Below are 24511 nucleotides of genomic sequence, written 5' to 3'. Positions count from 1 at the left end.
GCTTCCACGGGAAACTGCCCAATGGAAGATATGGCCACACCCTTATGCTGTGACAAATGCCATACAATTAACATTTCGCTCACAGGGTCATTAGGATACAGATGCACTGGTTATATGAAGTTCTGAGAAAGGAAACAGCTTTATGGAAGATCTATTGTAGTTTAGAAAGAAATTAAAGACCTGGCTCTTTCCTAGAGTATAACATCTTCTTTCTTCTGCTTTTATTGCACTTCGGTCTCCCTCTAGATTTGATGGGGTCAGGTTCCACGTCTCTCAGTACCAGAATACCCGTTGGGTCACAGTGCGCTTTATAAGTAACAATTACATTTACATTACATGTATGACGAATGAAAAAACTGGCACCACTATTTTGGTATAATTAACATGAGCACTAACAACTGATTGTTTTATCTATCTATATCTGTCTATATATATGTGTGTGTGTGTATATATGTATGTATATATATTTATATAAATATATGATATTGGATCATGTTTCCGTAGAAAAGGCCTTTTTGTGTTGCTAATAACTTTGACGCAGTTTGACAAGTCTACACAAACTTTCCTAAAAAGTGCTACTTTGACTAGTTTGCATATGGAAAGTTTTTGGGGTGATCCTCAAGCGGGAGCTGAGAAAAAGGGGATCCCAAAACATGTTTTCCACATTAATTTTTCCATAGGAACACTTAACACAGGTACAGGCCAAACCACTTAATGCATTTTACACCAAATGTTGCAGAAATCTAGATCTTTGTCTAGAAAGAGTGCTTCTGTGATTTTTTGTAAACCTGTTAAGTCATTTTTGATCAAATAATGTTCAAAAACTTTGTATATCTAAGGACGCAGAGCCCATGCAGATCCAACTGATCGAAACTGAGATTATATTAGGCTTGGGGAAAATGTGAGGGCCATTCAGTCCCCTCCCTTTTTAATAACAGGTTGCTGGGGATGGGGTCCCCAGGGCTTAGAAGGCTCAGAGAGTGGGACTGTCCCCTCTTAAATTTATTACAGCTCCTCTTTTTTTCAATTTGGCCCCATGGACAGGAACTCGGGTACCTAATGGAGCTTGTAGAGGGGAGCCTATGTCCCTCCTCTTATTGTTAATAGAATGTGGTCCTGGCATCTAACTGTGCTGTGTGAGTTTGGCAGTCTGGGGTTGAGTTGGCCACAGGCCCTGTGTATAACCTGCAACTGCTCACTGCTGAAGGCGGTTGCAGTGTGTAGTTAGGCTGCCTACAGGTGGGCTTGCCACAGGGTCTGGCTGCATGGCAGAACGCTGCACGCAGCATGGGGTTGGCTACCTGGATGGGGTTGACAACCGGAACAAACCGGTGGCCAGCGCGGGGGGGCGTGGCTACGGGCCAAGCATGGAGGACGTGATTTGAGCTAGCTCCTTCCGGGGCCCTGACAATACTTTTATTTATTTATTTTTTATTTATGAGATTTTTATTGCGCAAACAAATACCCGAAGGTGTCTCGGCGCATGTTGGGCTAGCGGGGAACCGGGACAGAAATTCACTGGTTAAACAGCCATGTCTTTAAGAGCCTACGAAAGCTCATCAAGTTGGGGGCGTTTTTGATAGTAAGTGGTAGAAGATTCCAGAGTTTTGGCGTAGCAACCAGAAAGCGTCTGTCTCCCCAAGTTGCTGTTCTTGTGCGGGGTACTGGTAGGAGGCAGGTGTTGGCAGATCTCAGTAGCCTTTTAGGGGTGTATAACTGAAATGCCTCGGTCAGAAACTTGGGTCCGACGCCGTGCACTGCCTTATAGGCAATGCAGAGGGCCTTGAATTTAATTCGGCTCTCTACTCTGAGCCAGTGAAGCTGGCGAATGGCGAGAGTAGTAGGCTGGCGGCGGGGAATGTCTAAAAGAATTCTAGCAGCCGCGTTCTGTATAGACTGTAGCTTAGACAGAACGAGTTTCTGAGAGTTGAGAAATAGGGCATTTGCGTAGTCAATTTTGGAGAACACCAGGGTGGTAACTAGGGTCTTCCCAGCTGAGATAGGGAGGTAAGGCAGCAGTTTCTTAATTTTCTTTAGGGTAAAGAAGGCAGATGACACAACCTTGTTGACGTGAAGGTTAAATGTCAGCTTGCTGTCAAAAATAACTCCCAAGTTTCTCGCCTTTTCCACTGGGACCGGTGGAGAGCCCAGCTGGTCGGGCCACCATATGGAGGACCATTGAGGGGAGAGATTGCCAAAGGTCATAACCTCGGTTTTGTCCGAGTTGAGCCTCAGACAGTTGGAGGACATCCAAGTACTGACATCAAGCATGGCCTCCTGGAATTTGGCTGCCACCACTGGGCCATCCTTATGGATCGCCAGCACCAGTTGGGTGTCGTCTGCATAGGATGTCAATCGCACCCCATGGGCCTTTATTACCCTCGCTAAGTCCGCTACGTAGATGGTAAATAACGTGGGACTTAGCGAGGAGCCCTGTGGAACTCCACAAGGTAGTGCAGAGACGGGAGAGTAGAAATTACCCAACTTGACTGTCTGGGTACGGTCGGCCAGAAAAGATGAAATGAGATCTCTGGCCGTGCCGTTTATCCCCAGAGCTGTGACACGGTCGACCAAAATAGCATGGTCGACCGTGTCAAATGCTGCGGACAGGTCCAGAAGAATCAGAATGGCCACACCTCCCTGGTCCATAATGGCTCTGATCTCATCTGAGGCTTTTATTAGAGCGGTCTCGGTACCATGCCCTTTCCTGAAGCCAAACTGCGTATCGTCTAAAAGTTGGTGAGTGTCGACGAACTCTGAGAGTTGTTTATTCATCAGTGCTTCGCATATTTTGGCAGGAAAGGGGAGGCACGCAATGGGTCTGTAACTGGCCAGCGCAGTGGGATCCAGGGAGGGCTTTTTCAAAAGAGGCTTAATCACTGCCTTCTTCCACAGGGCCGGGTAGTGGCCAGTTTGAAATGCGGAGTTGCAAATTTCCATAAGTGGGCGAGAAATCACCTCACTTAAATTGGCCATCACTGAGGGAGGGCAGGGGTCCAAGGGGGAACCAGACTTGGTGATGGAAATGAGTCTGCTGATTTGGTCTTGTGTGGTGGAGGCGAACAAAGAGAAGGGATCATGGTCCGTGACGGGCACTTCCTTACTGCTAACAGTAGATCTTGTCCCTACATCCCCAGCGAAGGATGTGTAGATATCTGCCACTTTGGTGATGAAAAAGGTGGACAGCGCGTTACAGAAAGGTTGGGAAGGTTCAGCTCCAAGACCCGAGGAAGGAGTGGACAGGGAGGTGACCACTGAGAACAGTTCTCTGGCAGAGTTCCTGGCATTATCTACTTGGGTCGAGAAAAAGGTCATTTTTCGTGCAGTGATAGCCTTTTTATAAATTGTCAGAGCATCTTTGTAGGATTGCTTAGCTATGGGGCAGTAGGATTTCCTCCAGCGCCTTTCTAGATTCCTACAATATTGTCGGTGAAGCCTGAGCTCTTCTGTGTACCACACAGCCGACGGGGATCTTCTGTTAGGTCGAATAGACTTCTCCGGGGCTACCTGATCGGCAGCGTTCCTAATCCAATCTTGGAAATCGTAGGCTGAGGGGACAGGGTTGGATCCTCTTATAGGAGAGGATAGTGTCAAGATATCGACCATCTGAGGAATATCAGCATTCTTCCAAGCACGGATTCCTACCCTACTGGGTGGCCTGGGAGGGGGGAGCTGATTATCCTGTGAGCCCTGCTCCAACTCGACTCCCACCCTCGCCGATTGCTTGGGATATCCTTGGGAACCAGCGGAGGCAATTTGAAGGTGATCCCGACCAACTTGGGGGAAGCCCGCTGACGAAAACCGAGAGACCCTGTGGTTTGCTGAAAGCCGCGATCTGGAGTGAGGGGAGGAGCCGGACCAGGTCCGTTGTGAGAGGCGAGCACTGTCCCTGGCGCCCGGAACTGGGTGCGCCGTGACCCGATCAACAAGGGGATGACAACGTCAGAGCCCCCGGGCTCGCCGCCACTGGCTGATGAGAGAGGGCATACTGAGGAGGGGTCCAGAGACGCCGCATCGGTGAGCCCCGCTCCGGGCAGGGACCCTACTGTGCGCGGTTCTGCGATGCTGGACCCTTCGAGGAGACACATGCGGTGAGCGGTGCTGGGCGGCATAGCCGAGGGAAGCGTTCTGACTGGGGAAGCCCAGGAGCACCATACTGAATCCGGAGCGCAAGTCCGGGGAAGAATCACTACGCTAGCTCTCTGGACTGAGAGAGACAGGCGCCATCTTGTCCGGCACTGCACTGATTCGCGCAGAACGTGGGACTCCCTGGGTCTCTACACAAGCCTGGGAGCATAAGGGGGACACTAGTACACTGTGCAATGTGACTAAGGACACGGAAATATGCTGCGACCCGATTTTTTGTGTCGAGGAGAGACGCGCTGAAGCTACCCACAAGAGACTTGGGGAATATAGGGCTGCCACATCCTGCGGCTTTCCCACTGAATGGCGACTCTCCGCTCGACCAACTGCTTACTAGAATAGAGTGCTTGCACAGGGCCTAGACACTCTGGTCTTGACAGCATTATTGATTTGTACCCCTCGTATTGCAAAGAGAGTGCACCGCCCCGCAAGGGACAAAGCGAACTTGTGAGCAACTCTGGGAAGACATCCCCCGCCCTCCCCCATCCACCCCTCTGATCGGAACCAGGAGCTTCGGGCCGCCGAGCGGGTAGTGAGTGCAGTGAAGCTGCCTGAACAACACGAGTGACTGTCCGAATAAGGCTGGTGGCTCTGCTGGATTGGCCACACACGGAGTACCCTGTGTATCAGCATGCACAGTAGATAGTGATAATATTTGCATAGCACGAATACCACCGACACGAGACGCGAGTAACCAAAATGCGGCGCACTCGCCACGCACAATCATGGGTAGGAAACTCAAGCACCAGGAACCTGCGGCGGACGCTGAACTACACTCTACCGGATCCGAGGATCCGCTGGCATCTTCCAACAATGAAATTATACCACTGACATGCAAGAACACTCAGGAGGTTAAGCTAGACCTCATATTGATGGAAATACGTGCATCAAGGGAAGCACTGGAAGCACGGATGGATGCCATGGGGACGGGAATGTCCTTTCTGAAAGCCGACCACAACAAACTGGCTGAGAAAGTCCAGGAGCACAAACTCGCATTGGACGATCTGATTCCACAGCAAACAGAACACTCAACAAAACTTGAGAACATGGAAAGGCAACTTAAGAGATTAGAGGACAGAGTGGATGAGGCAGAAGGGCGCTCACAACGAAACAATGTTCGCATTTTGGGGGTGCCGGAACGCAGCGAAGGGAGAAATCCCATGCAGTTTGTGGAAGACTGGCTGAAACAAATGGTGGGGCCTACGGATCTTACTCCACTATACAGTGTAGAAAGGGCGCACAGAATGCCTCTGAAGCCTCCGAAACGGGGGCCCCGCCACGACCTCTGATTGCATGCCTCCTGCATTATAAGGATAGAGACTCGGTTCTAAGGGCGGCCAGGGTAAAAGCTCCTTTGAAATTTGAAAACAAAACGATGTCCATCTTTCCGGATTTCACGCCAACGGTCCAAAAGACCAGCTCGACTTTTCTGGGTGTAAAGCGCAAGCTGCGTGACCACAATTAGAAGTATGCACTCCTTTTCCCGGCCCGCTTAAAAGTTGTCCACTGAAACAAGACTTATTTCTTTGAGTCTCTTGAGGAGGCTTTGGAATGGCTAGAGGTAACTCTTACGCCGCTGCATCCGCAGGATCCGATGGAAGATGACCAGGATATAGGACCATCACACCGAGAACCGGTGCAACCCACGATGCGACGCAGACTTGCTGAGATACCTGGTGCAAAATGACGAGGGGCACCAGACTACTCAAGATCGACCTTGGCGACAACTTTACTAACAACAGATGCGCTGGCAGTGCATGATGCCACAGACGTAATGAACTCGGACTGCAACTCGGACACGCACACGGAACTGTCAGGCTCTGTCACTAGTGTGCAATTGTTCCCGAAAATCACCACACAGGAGGCAAATGACCTATAAGTATAACCACTGAAAGCAACGTTGGTAATGTATGATGCTAATGTGTACGGCGGGGGTGGGCAAACAGGAGCAGGGTACATTTTGAGCTCAGGGTAATCCACTGTACCTGTTAGCGGATACTTGGTGAGTGAGTGTGCCCGCTACACCCCCCAGGGCGTAGTCACAATTTCGATTTTTTTTGTTGCCCATGTTGGGCATTGATGTTTGGTCTCAGGATCTGTTTTGGTGGAGACCTTAAGGTTAGGGAGTTTGGTAAAATAAGGGCACTTGTGAGTTTTAATATTCTGCAATACACGGCACCGATACTGGGTTCGACAAATAGGACGAATGCACCCTGCCATGGCGACTCCTAACACGTATAAGAAATGCACCTGGAATGTCCGAGATATGGGGTCAGTGCATAAGAGGCATAGAATCCTAGCGCAACTGCACCGGAGACAGGTGGATATAGTATATCTTCAAGAGACCCACCTTAACGGTGCAGAAGGTGCTAAACTACAAAAAAGTGGAAAGGCCAATTGTTTGCCCCGACTTACTCGGCATTTTCGAGAGGAGCGGCAGTATGGCTCAAAACTTCTATTCCCTTTCAAATGATAGAGCAAAAAATAGACACAGAGGGTAGGCATGTGTTTGTGAGGGGGACATTGGGCGGGCCCATATTGTGCTTGGCAGCATATATGCGCCTAACACGGATCAGATAACGTTCCTCACCACGCTTAATGCGGTACTTACTGACTGGTCAGAGTATGAATGGATAATGGGAGGTGACTGTAATGCAGTGCTGGATATATCCCTTGATCGATCACACCACCCTCTACATGTAACGGAAAGTAGGAGACAAGCGGAGGCGCTAACTCAGTGGGTGGATGGTTGGGATTTGTCTGATATATGGCAAAATAAAAATTTGTTGCACAGGGAATACACCTTTTATTCTCCACCTCATAAGCTACACACTAGAATAGATCGAATCTTATGCTCTAGGACCTTGTTGGGATCTATGGTATCTGCTGAACATATAGGGAAGACATTATCCGATCATAATCCAGTAGAGGTCACAATGAAATGGGGTAGGATCCCCAATCCTATACCAACGTGGCACCTATCGCCGGAACTACTAGAGGATACGGTATTTAGATCTACACTGTCTGATGCTATTACACAATATTTCACCTTAAATACTGACACAGCTAGCTCGAGACAGGTTGAGTGGGACGCCTTCAAAGTGTCAATACGAGGCGTTGCGATGAGCACGAAAGTGGGCATGAGGCACACAGTGATGGAGGGACTGAGAATGGAGGAGGGGAGGCTGGCGATGCTGGAGAGTGAGGCAGCGGCTAAAAATGCACAACTTACGCAGTTACAAGAGGCGCATATCCATCACGCTGAACTGCTTGAGGAGTTGAGAATACTAGACTATAAAGAATACACATGCAAACAACATGCTCAAGTGAATAAATCGGGCCCTTTACTGGCCAGATTGGTAAGAGATGCACCTGTGTACTCTCCCATTATGGAAGTGACTGATCAACGGGGCTCGCCGGTCTGGACACAAATGGGCATAAAAAACACGTTTCAGGAATATTATAAGACACTGTATGGACGTCATCCGATGTTATCTGAGGAGCAGTATGACTCCTTTATGGCGGATCTTGACATCCCAAGACTGACAGCGGAACAGAATTCCGACATTGCTCGCCCCATCATGATTGCAGAAATAAAACAAGCGATCCGAGGGCTGCCGAGAGGTAAAACCCCTGGGACTGTCGGCCTGGAGTCACTAAACACTACTGCACTCCACCCACAACGTTACAGGCACTGATAGTCTCACTCTTGAAAACTGGCAGGGACGGGCTACACCTTGCGAACTATCGACCACTATCGCTCTTAAACACGGATTACAAGATTCTTAGTAAAATCTTGGAGATGCGGCTGGCCCCCTATGTCCCACGGTTAATACACTCAGACCAATGCGGTTTTGTCCCCGGCCGAAGTACGGCGATGAACCTACGAAGGCTAAGCCAGATAATGCTCCATGAAGATGCGATAAACGGTGTGGAGGGCTGCATATCTTTAGACCTGAAACAGGCATTTGACTCCCTTAGATGGGATTACATGCTCGCAACACTCAGTAGATTCGGACTTCCGCCCGAGTTTGTGGCTTGGGTAACACTGTTATATACACAACCGACGGCAAGGGTACGCCCTAATAAATGCATTTTCAGCCCTCTTAGCATTGAGAAGGGCACCAGACAGGGCTGCCCACTCTCGCCCCTACTGTTTATCATAGCACTGGAACCATTATTACGTAAGCTCCGGGCCTTTGCACAACACAGGGGTATACGGAGGACTGCAATCACCCATATAGTATCGGCATATGCGGATTACATCATTTTATATATAGGGGACATGAGGGACAGTCTAGACCCGATACCAAACATTTTTGAGGACTTTAGAGTCATATCGGGCCTTACGATAAACAATGCCAAGTCATACGGGTATTGGTTTGGTACCGCGGGTAGGGACACACGACTGCGGTTCACCCCATATCACTTACAGATTGCGCCAATGACCTTTAGGTCCTTAGGGATACAAATATATAGAAAGACGACAGACGGGAACCTGGGCAGAGCAATCACCGCCTTAAAAGCACAGGTACAGTTCTGGAACACACTGCCGCTTTCGGTGGCCGGAAGGGTAACCATCTCCAAGAAGGTAGTTCTACCCCGTCTTCTCTATTTCTTCACGAACTTGCCGCTTATGATCCCAACACGTACGTTTCAAACAATAAACACTATATTGAGCGAACTGGTGTGGGGTTCGGGAAGACGACGCATTAGTATAGCCAAGCTGCAATTACTGACTGCACAGGGAGGCATGGGATTACCGGATATGTTGGCATATAACTACGCATGCCAACTACAATGGCTAGCCTACTGGCTGGCAGGCCGCAATCTTCATGAGATAGACATGACGGAAACGGATAGAGCAAACGGCGTCATCCATACATTATTGCTGCCAAAGGTTAAAATACCTGGATCGGCACCGCTTCTGCTTAGACTCGCTATTAGCTGCTGGAGGAAAGCAGTGAGGTATACTAACGCGACAACATCATATGCTCCTACGACACCACTCTTGGGGATTCCACTTGGGTTGCACGCACTAACAGAACACGACCTAACTGATTGGCATGACGCAGGAGTCGCGCAGGTGGGTGACCTATTTGTGGATGGCGACATTATGCCATTTGCGGACTTTAACAGAACACATCAGACCCCTGACAGGTTATTTATATTATTTGCTAGAGTTAAACACTATGTGACACACACATGGGCACGGACTGGTGCGGAACCGTCCACAAACTCCTGCTCACTATGCAATATTTAATGGGAACATGCAGCCATTTGACGAAATGGATAACGCATGGCATTAGGGCCGGTAGGGCCATTTCCCTTCAGCCCACACGCGAATGTTGGGAGGGAGACATAGGGAGAGCCTTTAAAGACAAGGAGTGGGAGAGGATTCTGAAGTTCCCTAAAAAGGTCTTGAGGAATCCAAAATTTAAATTCATTCAGCTGATGATTATCCACACAGCATACCTCACTCCACATAGGATATATGCCATGTTTACTGCTGCCGCGGCCACATGCCCCCGATGCTCAGCGGATGACGCACAACTATTACACATGCTATGGGAATGCCCAAAATTAGGATACTTTTGGACAATGGTACATAAGGAACTAATCAGGGTAGCTCCAGCAAGACCGTACACCTCTGTAGAATATTGCATACTGGGGCTAGGTCATACTGAAAAGAAGAGGAGTGTAGCATCCTGCTTCGCTGATATGGCACTGCTACTAGCGAAGAGAACGATTAATATGAGATGGAAATCAGCTAGGCCACTAGAACCAGACATTTGGCGCGGGGAGGTGCTGAGATGGGGGAGAGCAGAGAGTGCAAAGTTACAGAGGGAGGAGCGTAGAGGTCTATGTAGACACCCCATTTCTTTGGAATGGAATGCAATACTACTGGATTTTGAATAAGGTGCAGACGTCAACCTGCCTCACACTGCGAGTGAAGCCAATGACGGAGAGTCACAAAATTAACTAAAAAGAGACTGTCACCCGGCCCCTCTCGAGCCCCCCCTTACCCCCCTTCTCCCTCCAGTCTTTTCCTCCCCCCTTTTTTTCTCCCCCCCACCCCCCGTCTTCCTCACTGTCCCTTCCCCTCCCCATCCTTCCACTTTCCTCAATGAAGCCCATATAAGAACTACTGAGGATGTACAAACAGGTGCAGGAAGAGACAGACCGGATGAACAGTACAACAATAAGAACATGTTGATCTGTTGACATAGGGAGTGAATTGGACATGTCAGGAAACTGTTGAACATTGAGGGTATATATTGTTTTTTCTCATAAAATAATATGAACGCAGTACAAGGAATTGTGTATTGATATATTTAGTGCCGGGGTAATTAGTGGGAGGGTGGGAGTTGTTGTAACTGTAAGAGACTTAAAACGAAAAATTTAATACTATGTATAATAGTTGTTGATAAGGCATGACCTGTGAATTCATGATATATACTTGATGCAACGTCCATATTTGAATATGCCAATGTTTAAAACTACTACAGCCCCCATTAGGATGGCGGGCGGACTTTGCCCGCCCGCCATCCCTTCGCGGAAAGGAACCGCCCGCCATTAGGGCCGGGTCCAGTGGGGGAAAGTATTTTTAACATTGTACCGCAATGGTAAAAATAACTGTTGTACATTTCAAAGCACAACGTTACAGGCACTGCGTGGTGCCTGCCACGTTGTTCTTTGAATAGGTAACCCCCATGTGCACCCCCCACCCACCCGGAGTCCCTGGGGGCCCGCAACGGGCTGCCAAAGCAGGCTCCGCATGCCTCTCCGTGGCGGAAAGGCATTGGAAAAAGCCCATTGTAATATAGCTGGCGGTGTCTGATAGATACCGCCACCATGGAGAACCATTTTCCGCAGCGGAGGACGGTCTTTCCTTCCGCCGCGGACCTCCCAGCCATACTAATATGGCGGGGGTCATTCTGGCATGGATGGCGGGCGGATTGCCCCAGCCAGACCGGCAGTGGCTACCGACGGCCTGGCGGGGGCGATCCACACACCTGCCTAATGGGGGCCTAGAAATTCACTGAAAAAAACAAAGGTTAAAGTAACATTATAGTTAGGTGAAATGGTCAGTATCAACGTACATTTTAATCTAAAAAAACAACAGAAATTCATCAGTTACCTCAAGTTACTATAAGTAGTGCCCTCAACATGTACTGCTAATTACCCCACATATTACATCAATCATGACATCGTCTATGACATAAGCGATAATATTCCTGCAACATTTGCAATTAAATTATTGATGAGAAAACTGCAAGGGCAGGGCGCGAGTTATAGTTTCCTTAGGGCAGGAGTTAGTTACTTGAGATAACTATAAATGGTGAATTTCTGAGTTTTTTTTGTTTAAAACGTTATGTTGTTACTGAACATTTTTGCTAGGTATAACAGTATGTTAACCTTCGTTTTTTTCAGTGAAAATATATGTGTGTGTGTGTGTGTGTCTCTCTCTCTCTCTCTCTCTCTATATATATATATATATATATATATATATAATTTTGTTACAGGGCCGTTTTTGCAGAATACCTGCAAAATCGGCCCTGTCCCAAAATTGGCCCTGGCCAAAGGTCAGAGGCTCATTATAAGCGCGTATGCGCGTGTGCGTGTGTGTATAGAGACACATATGTGTATGTGTGTGCGTGTCTCTCTCTCTCTATAGAGTGTGTCTCTCTCTCTATAGAGAGAGAGAGACACACGCACACACATACACATATGTGTCTCTATACACACACGCACACACGCATACGCGCTTATAATGAGCCTCTGACCTTTGGCCAGGGCTAATTTTGGGACAGGGCCGATTTTGCAGGTATTCTGCAAAAACGGCCCTGTAACAAAAACGGCCCCCAGGGGCCTAAAACCGCACCCCCACCTCCCCCGTGCGGGCACCGGGGGATTGCCTGGTGCCCGCTATGGCCAGTCCGAACCTGCCTTTGGCAATGAAGTCGAAGTAGGAATGGGAATGCACCTGCTGGTTGGAAAGCAAACAAAAAAACGAAAGTTCTAATACAGCAAATTGGTCGACCCACCTTCTCATGTAGGTTAATTAACTTTGTGAAGGCTGCCCAAAGTGAGATTGCTGTTAAATTGATTGAGATGGAAATGTCAGCAATTGCTGAGGCGCTTCTCTATTTTAGAGGTAGTGGTGACGTTACTTAAAAAAGAACTCTTCCTCTCACCGACTCACGTGGATCTTTAAATGTGTTTAGATGTGGGTTACACATTGACATTGATAAACGGTGCACACAGTGGAAACGTAAAACATAACACTGCTGCGGGTGAAAAAATGATGTGTTTTAAAACTGCGCAGAATATCATTCCTTAAAGAGTTAAACATCTGTTTTCGAGTTGAAATTTCCCACCCTGTGTCTTCTCATGTCTGAGCCCCCCTCTTGCATCTCTGCCTGCTGATCCGTGTATCATATTTTTGCTTCATCCTCTCTGCGGCCTGTCAGCTTAGTTAAGAGATTTCCAAATGGCGCCGCCTGCGCTGACAGGGGGCAGCTGCAGAGAGTCCCCGATCCCTCCCCTAGGAGAGCTGCCGAGATTTAATTTTCAGTGAAAGGGTACAGTCAGAAATCCATGTCAGGTCCCTGAAGTCATTTTACGAACCCAGATCGGACCCGTGGCTCCGGGATTATATTTCTCTGCTCGCCGCTCTCTGCAGATTCCTGGGGACTTCAACCCCTGTCATGTGCTCGAGTGAAACCATATTCATTTCGCTTCCAAACGTGAGCAGCAGTTCACTGTTGCATGAAGAGAAATTAGCGGCGTGTAAACCGCGGTGCAGGTTAAAGATGAAGCCACAGATTCGTTTTTGGAACTAAGAGGATTTTTTAGGCTACAATATAACATTGGCAACCGAGGGCTGCGTAATCTAGCCTTTGTATCTCAGCAGCAAAAGGCCTCTTCATTTTCACTGTGTTCACTCATATTCAACCAACCCCGCAGGCTCACCATTGTAAAGCGAACAACCAGGACAGTCTTCTCTGGAACTAAAACGACCCTTCAAATGACGTAAATGTGTTTTGGTTTAAAAAACAAAACATCATTTTGCGAAAAATTGCCCATTTGCTGTTGATGTCTGGGGCATTAAACCTCCATTAAGGACCAGGGGCCTTATTTATGAAGGACTTGCGCCGCCGGTGCGTCACTTTTAACATGGGAAAAAGTGACGCACCGATGCCGCAAGGCTTTCATAAATGAGGCCCCAGGTTGCTAAACTAGTATAGTAATGATGGATACGCCAAAGAAAAAAAGCACCTGATGGAAAGAGGCTTGAATTTCCACAGTATCGCTCTATTAGGGAATGTAGGATGCAAGAAATGATGTCTTAAGTCATTGGTAAAAAAACCGATGTGAATGTGTTTTGCAAATGTCTGTGCCCAGTTACCGATACCTCAGCTGTAAACAATGAATTTCGCTACTTGTGCCGCATGCCCATAGCAGCGTTTTAAAACCCATGCCTTATAAGTCTGGGAACCTCTAGAGGTTTCTCTTCAGGTCTCACTGCCTTCCACTGAGAATTTGTGGCTTGGTTGCCATGGAGACATCGCATTTCTCCAAGAATTGCTCTTATTGATCCGCGGACAGGCGTAAATGGGCAGGCAAGTGTGAGGAATAATGGGGGCTGGTCAGCCCTATGAAATGACCAGGGGGTCACGGGTCGGAAATAAGCTCATAGCCAACACTTAGGCAAAGAGAAAGAAACAGTTTCATTTTGTTTCTGGATTTCGCTTTTTTGCACTCTGTGTCATTGTCGTCTTTCTGTGCAGGCTGAAAGAAACTTGTTAGTCACTTGTCATGTCAGATCTTCGGTGCTTGTCCTGACGCAGCTGTCAGCCTCCCAGCTCTCTGCAGTCCAGGGACACACAACAAAGAGCCGGGCACATGAATTATTTATCACTTCTTGTGTGGATGAAATTTTGAGATAAGAAATTAAGACACTTCTGACAGAAAAGATGTTTAAGAAAAGAAAGAGCCTGGTGACATTACCTCAAGCTTTGCCCTTTTGTTTAAAGCTAAAACACACAATTTAGTGGACGCCGCCCCGGTTATCTTTTGTTTCAGTAGCTTTGCACATACCCGATAGAGACATTATGAAGGATGTCTTTACTTCTCAACCCGATTTCTATCTATCGCTTGAGACTTCACAGTGATTACTAATTTAAACATAGGCACCATATAAATAATCACGTTTTTTTCAGATAGTAGTGGCTTTTTGGGGTAAATTTGCAGGAAGAAAAAAAATAAACCCTCAAAAAGCAACAAAACAATAATTAGATGGAGAAATGAATCGTTTTACTAACTATAAACATTTTTAGTGGTCCAACTGGTTTATGAAGATTAATCCAGACTATTCCAGTACATGTGTTGCCTGGACTTCAAAAGCTTTTCTGCCCAAGTTTTTTTGGTTATGCTAATCAGCAAGGCATTTAAGGAAAGACCCCAGTTACTAGGAAAGGAATTGTAGGTTTTACGACTAGAACGGTGTAATTTAACTATAGAAGTTGTTTTCCGACAATCTTAGGCGTTAAAGGGCCATCCAGTGAGTGATGTCACAATACATCTCAAAACCTCAATGACCTCGTCAAACAAAGCAACATTTTGGAATGCCCATTTCTGGCTAGCGCTTCTTAGATATGTTGATCTCAGTTAAGTGAGCTATTTTGTTCTGTACCCAGAGCGGCCAATTTTATTTTAAGGATATACTGATTAGAAGTCAGTACAGTAACCATATCTCAAATCAAAAACATTTTTGTAATGTTTTATGTGCATTAATAATTTTATACACATTCTCTAAGGTATGGATTTGATATTCGTCATACATCAATTTCATACATCACTACATTCCTCAAAGTTTGTAGCAAACCAGCATATTGCACCCATGGGGGAGACCATGGCAAATTCAGTGGAGTATCAACCTTAGCCTATCAGAAAAGCAACAATGCAACACTGTAAAAAGGTGCCTCTTTTATTTAAACTCCATATTAGTTAATGGTGCTCACTGAGGAGAGGGTTATTTACTGCTACATATATTAATGGTATAGACCAATGTTATATCTTCATATTGACCTACCTGAAAAGGAAAAAAAAGTTGCAGACCATTTATTTTCTTATTTTCTGGTTGTCAGATACATAATCTTCATTGAAACTCATTCAGTAACATACAAATTTGCATAATATTGATATATGCACAATAAATGAAGAAATTTAGATCATGATCAGTTCTCTTGGATCCTCAGCATTCCACGTTCTCTGGAGGAGATGCTGTAGTGCCCTAAACAATTGTTTCTGGTTCTGGCTAAAACACCTTTGCCAGAACCAGAGTTCATTGAAATGTAGAGCTTTGTGTGGGATTCTACTGTGTGGTAGTTCTATTTTAGCTGCTGAGACACGGTTGTGGTGTCTGGCGTTGCGGGGAGCTCTATATGACTAATAAACGTCACAGTGGATTCTCACCTGGTGGGGATAAATTTCTGTCAGATCACCACACTTTTCATGGTGACGAGCAGCAGAGCTGCCAAAGGACCCATGCGTCAGTCGAGCTCTCAACGGTCGGAGAGCTAAACACAAGTACTTTTGTTCCAGGTTCCTTTGATGTAATTTCAAGTTTTGTTTTGTGCTGTTTGATCACTCAGCGGGTGTTCACTGCAGTGTCTTTAATTCTTCTATGGTTTTGGGCTAGTCCTGTCCATATCAGCCATTTCACATCTGCGTTTCAGATGCATTTCATGTCTGTCCGCCATTTGACAGGAATCCGGCGGTGAAGCCACAAATCTTTGTTTAGCCCATGTTTTTTCTTGAGCGTGGCCTCTGCCTTAGCAATAGACGTTGCCTAGTTTTAGCTGAGCTGTTGCACCTTGCTGCCTGAAAGGGTCTAGTAGTTAACCTAACTCCCATTGTTTGGAGGCTGTTATTGAGGAAACATCTGACTTGATTTGGAAAGTTATCCCTTCTGCACTTAGTGTATTCTTCTTGAGAGCTCTATTTAATATTTAGTCTTTCAGACTCTAGGTTAAGAAGTGTACCAGAATTTTTCTGGGCCTAGTTTTATTTGGATTTAATCTAAACGGGTCACTGTGTACCCTCTGGATATCAATCATTAGCTCTTGTTTTGAGCAGTCCATTAAAGTAGATTGCTTGATCAGATTCACCACAAACTCTCTGATATTATTTCCCTCTGCTCCCTCCGGTACTTTAAGCAGGCAGAGATTATTTCTTCTGTGGGAGTTCTCAATTAATTCTAGCTTCTCCTGAAACCCCAATTTGTGTTCTTTTATTTTAGTGAGTTCTTTTACATTTTCTGCGGTTTGGGCTGTCAGATCTGCCACTGTATCTTCTAAAGCAGAGGCCCTAGCTGCCAGTGAATCCAGTTTATCTTCCAATTTCTCACAGAAGATCTTGATTTCACTTTGATATTTTTCTGAGACCAGGAAACTACTCTTCATCTCCTCGGTTAGAGACTGCAACAGATGCAAAATCGATAGAAGAGTTCTTTAGTCCAGTGAACTTCCATTAGAAGAGAGGGTATTCTCCACATCCTTCGCCGTAGTCTGATTCACCTTTGGTGCATTTTCATCTGTAATCTTAGTTGCCAAATCTGGCACGTTATCCCCAACATCTGGCATCGTGAATCCTTCTGGTTCCACTTCTTCTAGCTCCCCCTCAAGTGCTTGGCCATGTTCGGACTTAGGATTCCTTCTGGTGTTGTGAAGCATTTGAGAATCAAGCATATTTTACAGATTCATCCCATTATGTAGCTATAATTCATATTACCCTTATATAGGCATAGAAATCATACCCATATTTAGACATAACCCATCCAGTCCAAATACAGGTATGGCTACTTCCACTAGTTCCAAAAAACCACAACGATTTCTTGGAAAACTCAGCTTCAGCAGTCAGGGACATCCCCTTACTTGAATATTGATTTGTCCTAGAAATCATGGCGTTTTCAAAGAACTACCATTTCCTTTGGGTTCTTTGGTGACCTTATTATGTCCGACTTTACGTCAAACAGGGCACCTTCAAGGTATAAATATGCCTACACTTGTCCTAGCAAACACACTGTGGTTCGGAGCAGCTCGGCTATTTACTTGCCCGACGCAGCTCGCTCTAACAAGTGCCGAAGGAAGACAACCCTCCAGCTGACGCACTGACAGAGAAGCTGCCTTTCTCTTGCTGAGAATCGAGCTTCAGTGTTTCCAAGCTCCCCTTGTGGGGTGTTGGAAAATCGAGTCCGGAGACAGAGATACCAGACCTCCTTCATTCTAAAACCAAGGTACGGAGCTGATTAGGCCCTAAGAGAAATCTTGGTTAGATTCTTGGCAAAGAAACTAAACCTATGCTACACCACACTTACTTCTTCCCTCGTGCAAGACTTAGGTTAGGTACATTGGGGTAGGTGTACTCTAGTATTACAATTGTAGCAGTTCACTTTACTTGCTTGAGAAAGAAGGATGTTCAATAAATCCTTTTATTGAAAGCGCCCATCTCTCTATTTCTCTGCACCTCTGAAGCATGCCCGATTGACTAAGTAAAATATCTATCTATTGTTTCCACGACTCTGAAGATCAGTTTTATTCTTGGGGAAACAAAGTTGTCATGTTTATGCGGTTGTCAGAAACGAATTCCTTCTTGTTTATTTGAGAAAGTTTCTAGTGACCTCTGAGCTCGCTGGCACACACAATTAAGTCTAATATATTCAATAGAGACCTAGTAGACCCAAGTCCTAAGTCAAATCTATAGGATATATTATTCCAATGCGCAGAGCCTATTGGGAATATAGGAACTACACTACACTGGGTAGTTAAGAGACCCGTCTGAGATGCTTTCTAAGGTATCTATTATAGAGTCCAATTGTTTCAGTATCAGAGGGCTGGGTACTACTTTAAAGTAGTTTTTTAGCGAGGGTGTATGTTTTCCCTTAGATTGGATTGATTGCTTTTGTAGAGTCAGCTTCGTTTTTTTACTTTTCTTTTTAGGCTTTACAGACTTTGCAGACTTTACAGGCTTTGCTAGGCTCCCTTTTGTCAGGCAATTGAGCTGGTTGGGTTCTATGTAACCTGAATCCTCTACTTTAGAACCATTAGCAGGAGGGGCTATACTTTTCACAATAAAAAGTATGTACATTAGTCCAGATTGGATTTCTTCTTAATCAGTGTGGAGTTAAAAAGCTGGGTGAAAGATACTAAACATCTAGGGGATACTATCTGATCACTTGGCAGTAATGTTAGTTGTGAAACTCCCATCACAGCCAGGCTATAAGAGATGGACCTTAGACCATACTATTCTGTTAGAAGAAGTAACTGACCAACTAGCAGTAATAAGAGGCACTTCTTCTCGATCAGTTTGGAGAGTACTTCAATAGAAAAAGTATGGGAACTTATAAAGCTTTTCTGAGAGGCCATATAACATCTATTCAAATTGCTAGGCAGAGGTAGAAGAAATAGAGGCAAAAATTCTGAGGCTTTAGCAAGAGCTCATTGTTCCGAGGGATATAGCTCTAAGGGACATCCATGAGTAGTTGTTATCATGTAAATCGGAATTGACAGGGGTACTAGATACTAGGCTAAGGAAAAGGTGGGAGGCTAGTAAGCTGGCTCACTTTGAGTACGGGAAAAACTGTTGGAAAGGTCATAGCTTGGAAAACCAAACAGGACTCAGTGAAAAATAATATAAAAGTAGTAGTATGTGACACCTCCAAAAAGTTACTTTAGAATTCCACAGATATCGAAGTGCCTTTTCAGAAGCACTTCGAATGGTTCTATAGAGACGATCTAATCCCACAAGATAAGATGATATAGTCGTGGCTTGACCAATTCCCTCTAAATAAAATTGATGATGAGATGTCCAGTAATCTTAACAAGTCAAAAAGCTTATGCGAGATAAAAAAAAGGCAATTGAGTCAGGGAAGAAGGGTAAGGCGCCGGGACCAAACGGCTTGCCGGCCGTGCTGCATAGAGCCCTGGCAGAAGTACTCACCCCTGTGATGCATAACCTATTTTCTAATATTTTTGAAAACGGAGGGAATATGACCCCCTCATGGAATAAAGCCACAGTTGCCCTGATTTTAAAACCATCAAAGACACCCAGTCAATGTGACTCATATAGGCCAATCTCTCTGCTTAATCTTGATTACAAAATCTTTGCCAAGATTTTAGCAGAGAGACTAAATGGAGTTCTTGGAGGTCTATTACATAAAGATCAAAAAGGGTTTGTTAGAGAGCTGGGCATTCAGGATTTGACATATAATCTGGTTGGTGCCATAAATCTAGCAACACTGCACAAGTTACCTCTGGCTATCGTCACACTAGACGCAACAAAGGCGATCGACCAAGTGAACTTGGTGTATTTAGCTCATGTATTAGAAAGATGCAACCTGTGTGAAAATGTTTGCAGGGCAGTCTCATCAATGTATCGAAGGCCCACAGTCAGAATTCTGGTACATGGGAATCTTTCTGCTGCTGTAGCAATAAAGAGGGTGACAAGGCAGGAGTGTCCCTTGCCACCGCTGCTTTTTAATCTATACATCGAGCCATTGGCAGAAAGGATTAGAAAGCAAGTTCATATACATCCTTTTAAGTATAGAAATTGGGAAAATAAAGTATTCTTATATGCAGATGACATGATGATATATATGTCCAATCTACTTGCGGCTATTCCAATAATATATAGCCTCGCAGAACAATTTGGCCAGATGTTAGGATATAAGATTAACGAGTCAAAAACCAAATGTATGGCCTGGAATATGAACATTAGTCTCCCAATAATGAAAAATGAGATAAGGTTTTTGGGCATCAGAATCACGCAAAACATTGAATATATACCAGACACAAATCTATGCAGAATTGACAAGGAAATTTCTAACTCCCTAAAAGGCTGGGCGTATTTACCTTTGACACTAATAGAAAGAGTTAATATAGTTAAAATGATGCTTTTACTGAACCTCATATATTTATTATGAAACATCCCACTGGCTTTTAAGAAGGAGGGTCTAAGGAAAATACAGGCAAAAACAAACACCTTTATTTGGGCTTCCAAGGGCATAAGAATTTCATGGAAAAAGCTACGAAGAAAGTAAAACAAAGGGGGATTATGTGTACCTGATCTTATCTTTTATGCCTGGGTATTTTTAATGAGGGCTGGGTAAGTGCTTAGGAATCAACCAGACGATTCAGACATAGGGAAAATGTTTAAAGTGATGCTCTGGGATATAAAAGGAGGAGATCAAGCCTTCATATACAAGTTTGGAGACCCACGCTTTTTCAAGAAGGTACGCCTGAAGTCGCTAAGAGATATAGCGACCACCTGGTTCAAAATTAGAAAGATTTTGAAAATCAGCTATTACAGTGCCATGGCACCTATAAGGGACTCCCCAGGATTACCGGAGTGGACTAAAGTTGCACTGGTAAATCCGCTGAAACCGGACGGGATTGAGTGGTGGGCACAACTTATTCCGGAGGGTTCCTTGTTATCGTGGGAAGAACTGAGTAACATCACAGACAGTGAATAATCAAAATTTAAATATTTACAAATAAGTAGATGGGCCCAGGCAAACGACACAGTGGTGGGTGGTTCAAACGAACTGTAGAAGGCTCTAAATGTGAGAAAGCGGAACAAGAAAGAGACAGCTAACCTACACTAGATGATGATTGACTTGACTGATGGCAACTTCACCCTTCCATCTCAGCTGTGGGGAGAGTGCTTCCCGGGTTCCAGCACAGAAGAAATGTGGCAAGTATCCGATGATTTACTACATACCACAGTATCAGCTGCCAATTTAAAGAGAAATCATCTCTTGTCTCTTCACAGAGTATATTGGTCCCCTCTCAAGCTTTCAAAATTTGAGAGAGAATCGTTCCTTGCTGTCCGAAGTGTCAGCAGGAGAAAGCTGACAATATTCATATGTTTTTAAGATGTCCAATGTTACACCTGTTCTGGGGTTCTTTTATTGAAGGTATGGAAGTGATGTTTGGTTTTGATATCCAGGTGAGCATAATTTTAGCTTTTTTTGTATTCTCCCGAATTATGAGTCATTACCTCGAGATATAAGTAAGCTGTCTCTTTACTTATTCTTATTCGCCCGGGGAGAGATTTGCAAATGTTGGATCAAGAGTACTCCCCGACCTTTCTAGATTGGGTAAATTCAATTAAATACATAATAAAATTAGATAGGGTCATTGGAAGAAGAAAAAAGATTTGTGTTTGCTGTCTATGGGTTGGCTTGATAAGTTGTGATACTAGAGATCTATATGTCCAATGATTATGCCTTTGCACAGACTTACTTACCACTCGGGTCAGTTCTAGGGGCCATCCAGTTAGATGAACTGAACAGACCGCATACGAGAGGCTCTGTGTAAAGTGCATCCATTCAGATCAGAGCTCTTTTTCTGTTGGCGCTAATTAAGTGAGTGGGGGGCCACAGAGAAAACAAATCAGGCTCTGGGTACATCTAATGGCATATGAGGACTAAAAAACAAACAAAACAGAGAGTATGCTTTCAAAAGGATGTCAGTCAATACCTTATTATGACCTATTTTCTATCTTTAAAAACTTCATTGAAGCAAGCTGCTCAAATCTCATCTTTATCATGGGTGCTTTCCAACACATTGATATATCGCCTATCACAAGTGATTCAGATACATGGATTTCTGTTTTGAATGCAAACATATAATTTACAAATACATGTGCAACTAGAAGTCATTTGTGCAGACATCCAGAAGAGCACCTTCATTGTTAAAAACTGGGTCTCTAGTTGTCAGAGGTTTGCACCCTGCCCAAGTAGGGATCACAATCCTAGTTAGGGTAAGTCAGATACACAACCTAAATTTACCTGTGCTCATCATCTGTTAGCTTGGCACAGAGCATCCAGGTTTAACTTAAGAGACCACGTTTAAGTACTTGTGCAACTCTGAAACTACAGTAACACAGTAAAGACACAAATAGACTCCAGACCAGTTTAGTAAAATAGAGAATATTTATCAGAGTAAAACGAGATGAAAACGACAAAAAATCCAATAAGTAGCTCTTGATAAATTAATTTTTAAAGATTAAATCCAAAAACAGTGCTTAGAAGTCAATAACACATCTAAAAGGTTACTAGAGGCAGTGCTAGACTGAGGAAAATTCAAAGTTCCAGGATGACTGTGATGGAGGGTATGGGACCCTCGCAGGGCAAGCTGAGAAAGTACCTTGAAAGGAGCAAGCATCTGCGTCAATGGCTTGAGACTTCGGTTCTGATTCATGCAGCCGGGTCTATGGGTCAAATCTGCCTCACAGGTGCTGTCAGAGGATAGGCAATGCATCAAAGTCAAGCCTCACCATGGCCTCCTCAGATAGGTGCTGCAGTGTCACCGCACCCTTCAATAGGGACCTACATGGTCATAGAAGTGACACTGCATCGGTGTTAGAGGGCGCACATTGGTTCCAGTCGATGCAGTGGTGACAATGCATAAATATTTTCAGAAACAGCTGCAGATCCCACTTATGAGGTAGAGGACTAGAGGGGGCACCTCAATCAAGGATAGAACTCACAGATGGCAGCACCAACAGAGTTCCAAGAAGCCTTTTATGATCTTGAGCCCTTTCTAGAAATTTGGGTTCAGGGATGTGAAGAACAGGTCCAGCCTTTCTCACTCCAAGGCAAGACGCAGCAGGCCAACACAGCAGAGTAAGTAGCAAAATGGCTGTCTGTCCTACATCTCAGCAATCAGCTGGCCAACAAAGCAAAGCAGTTAGCAAAGTGATAATCCCTCCTGCAACACAGCAGCTCTTCTTCCTGGCAACATATCCTTCATTTGGTGGTGTTAGGGGTCACTACTTATACCCAATGTGACTTCCAATCAATTACCCTACGGTTTTTAAAGCTCGCTACTCACCCGTGAGGATCTTAAGGCGCTGGGGGGCGGATGGAGTGCAGCTCCAGATCAGTCAAAGAGCCAGGTTTTTTTAGGCTCCTCCTGAAGGTGTGCATGGTTGGGAAGCATCTGATGTTGACTTGGAGCTTGTTCCAGGCCTTTGCTGCGACGTAGGAGAAGGCTCCTCCACCTGCTCGGGTTCTGCGGATGGGGGAGTGGGGAGAGGTCTTGAAGATCACAAGGTCCCTGCCTTTACTGCGCTGGCTTCAGACTCTTTACCAAGGGTTATGTAGCTATCTGCACATGGACAGACCATTTCAAGTGTCATTTCCTCCCTCACCATCTATCTCAGGAAAGGCCCATCAGTCTGCTCATGAGCCATCAGAATGCAAATGTCACACCCCTTCTCTCTTTGTGTGACTGTAAACAGGGAATGTGCAAGCCCCGCTATCATGCTACCCAGACGTGTGTTCAAAGACAGGCAGAGACAAAGAATGGTTAAAGTAAGAAAATGACAAATTTCTAAAAGTACCAGTTTCAGACTTGCAACTTAAAATCCGACTTCTTCATGAGTTTTGATTTTAAATTGTGAGTCCAGAGACACCAAACCTCTAATCACTATCTTTCCCCAAATCGAAATTACACCTAAAAGTTATTTTTAGCTAATCTCAATGTTTACCTATGGGGTATGGGAGAAAGATGCCTTGCAGTAGCGAAAAAGGAATTTTGCCGTTTTTAACTACCAGAACATGTAAAACTCAAATGTACATGTGCTACCTTTTAAATACACTGCACCCTGCCCATAGGACTGCCTAGGGCCTACCTTAGGGGTGATCTATATGTAATAAACAGGAAGATTTGGGTCTAGCAAGTAGGTTAACTTGCCAGGTTGAAATGGCAGTTTAAAATGTGTACACATGCTCTGCTGTGGCAGGCATGAGCCTTGTCTAAGGGGATCCCGAAGTGGGTGACACAAGCAGTGCTGCAAGTCCACTAGTAGCATTTATTTTACAGGCTGTGGGCACATATCGTGCAGTTTACTAGGGACGTATGTGTAAATTAAATATGCCAGTTGTGGATAAGTCTATGTTACCATGTTCTGGGTACAGAGCTTATGTACTTTATTACTGGTTAGCTGTAGTAAAGTACCCAGCATCTTAAAGCTAGCAAATATGAAGTCATCAAAGCAGGAAGTCAGAAGGCAAAATGTTAGGGACACCACACGAAAGATGCCAGGTCTAACAATCATCAAATCTAGCTTCATTAAAATTATTCCTCTACAGACATGATGCAAATTCTACTGAAGGGCAATTCATGAAGTGGAGACCCACTGTTTTCGCTAGTGCCAGTTGTTTGGACTTCTATACGTTACTAGCTTGGAAAGTTAAGAACCGAGACAGGAGTTGTGACCATCCACTCTTAGTCACAATCATTGCTAAATTATTTCATAAATCAGTGCCGTTACCACTAGAAAACATTACAAAGTG

At 45.0% G+C, this 24511-nt stretch overlaps 1 protein-coding gene across 1 annotated transcript in view; it reads left to right on the top strand.

The window, feature by feature from the left end:
* The window catches only part of WDR72 (WD repeat domain 72), a 976411-nt gene that overhangs the window by 942557 nt on the left and 9343 nt on the right, over positions 1 to 24511 (top strand). The gene's annotated exons all lie outside the window — the stretch shown is intronic.

The sequence above is a fragment of the Lissotriton vulgaris genome, chromosome 2_1 (assembly GCF_964263255.1).
Source record: "Lissotriton vulgaris chromosome 2_1, aLisVul1.2, whole genome shotgun sequence".
NCBI classification, from domain to species: domain Eukaryota; kingdom Metazoa; phylum Chordata; class Amphibia; order Caudata; family Salamandridae; genus Lissotriton; species Lissotriton vulgaris.
The sequence above is the reverse complement of the archived record's forward strand: the minus strand, read 5'-3'. Positions and strand labels throughout refer to the sequence as shown.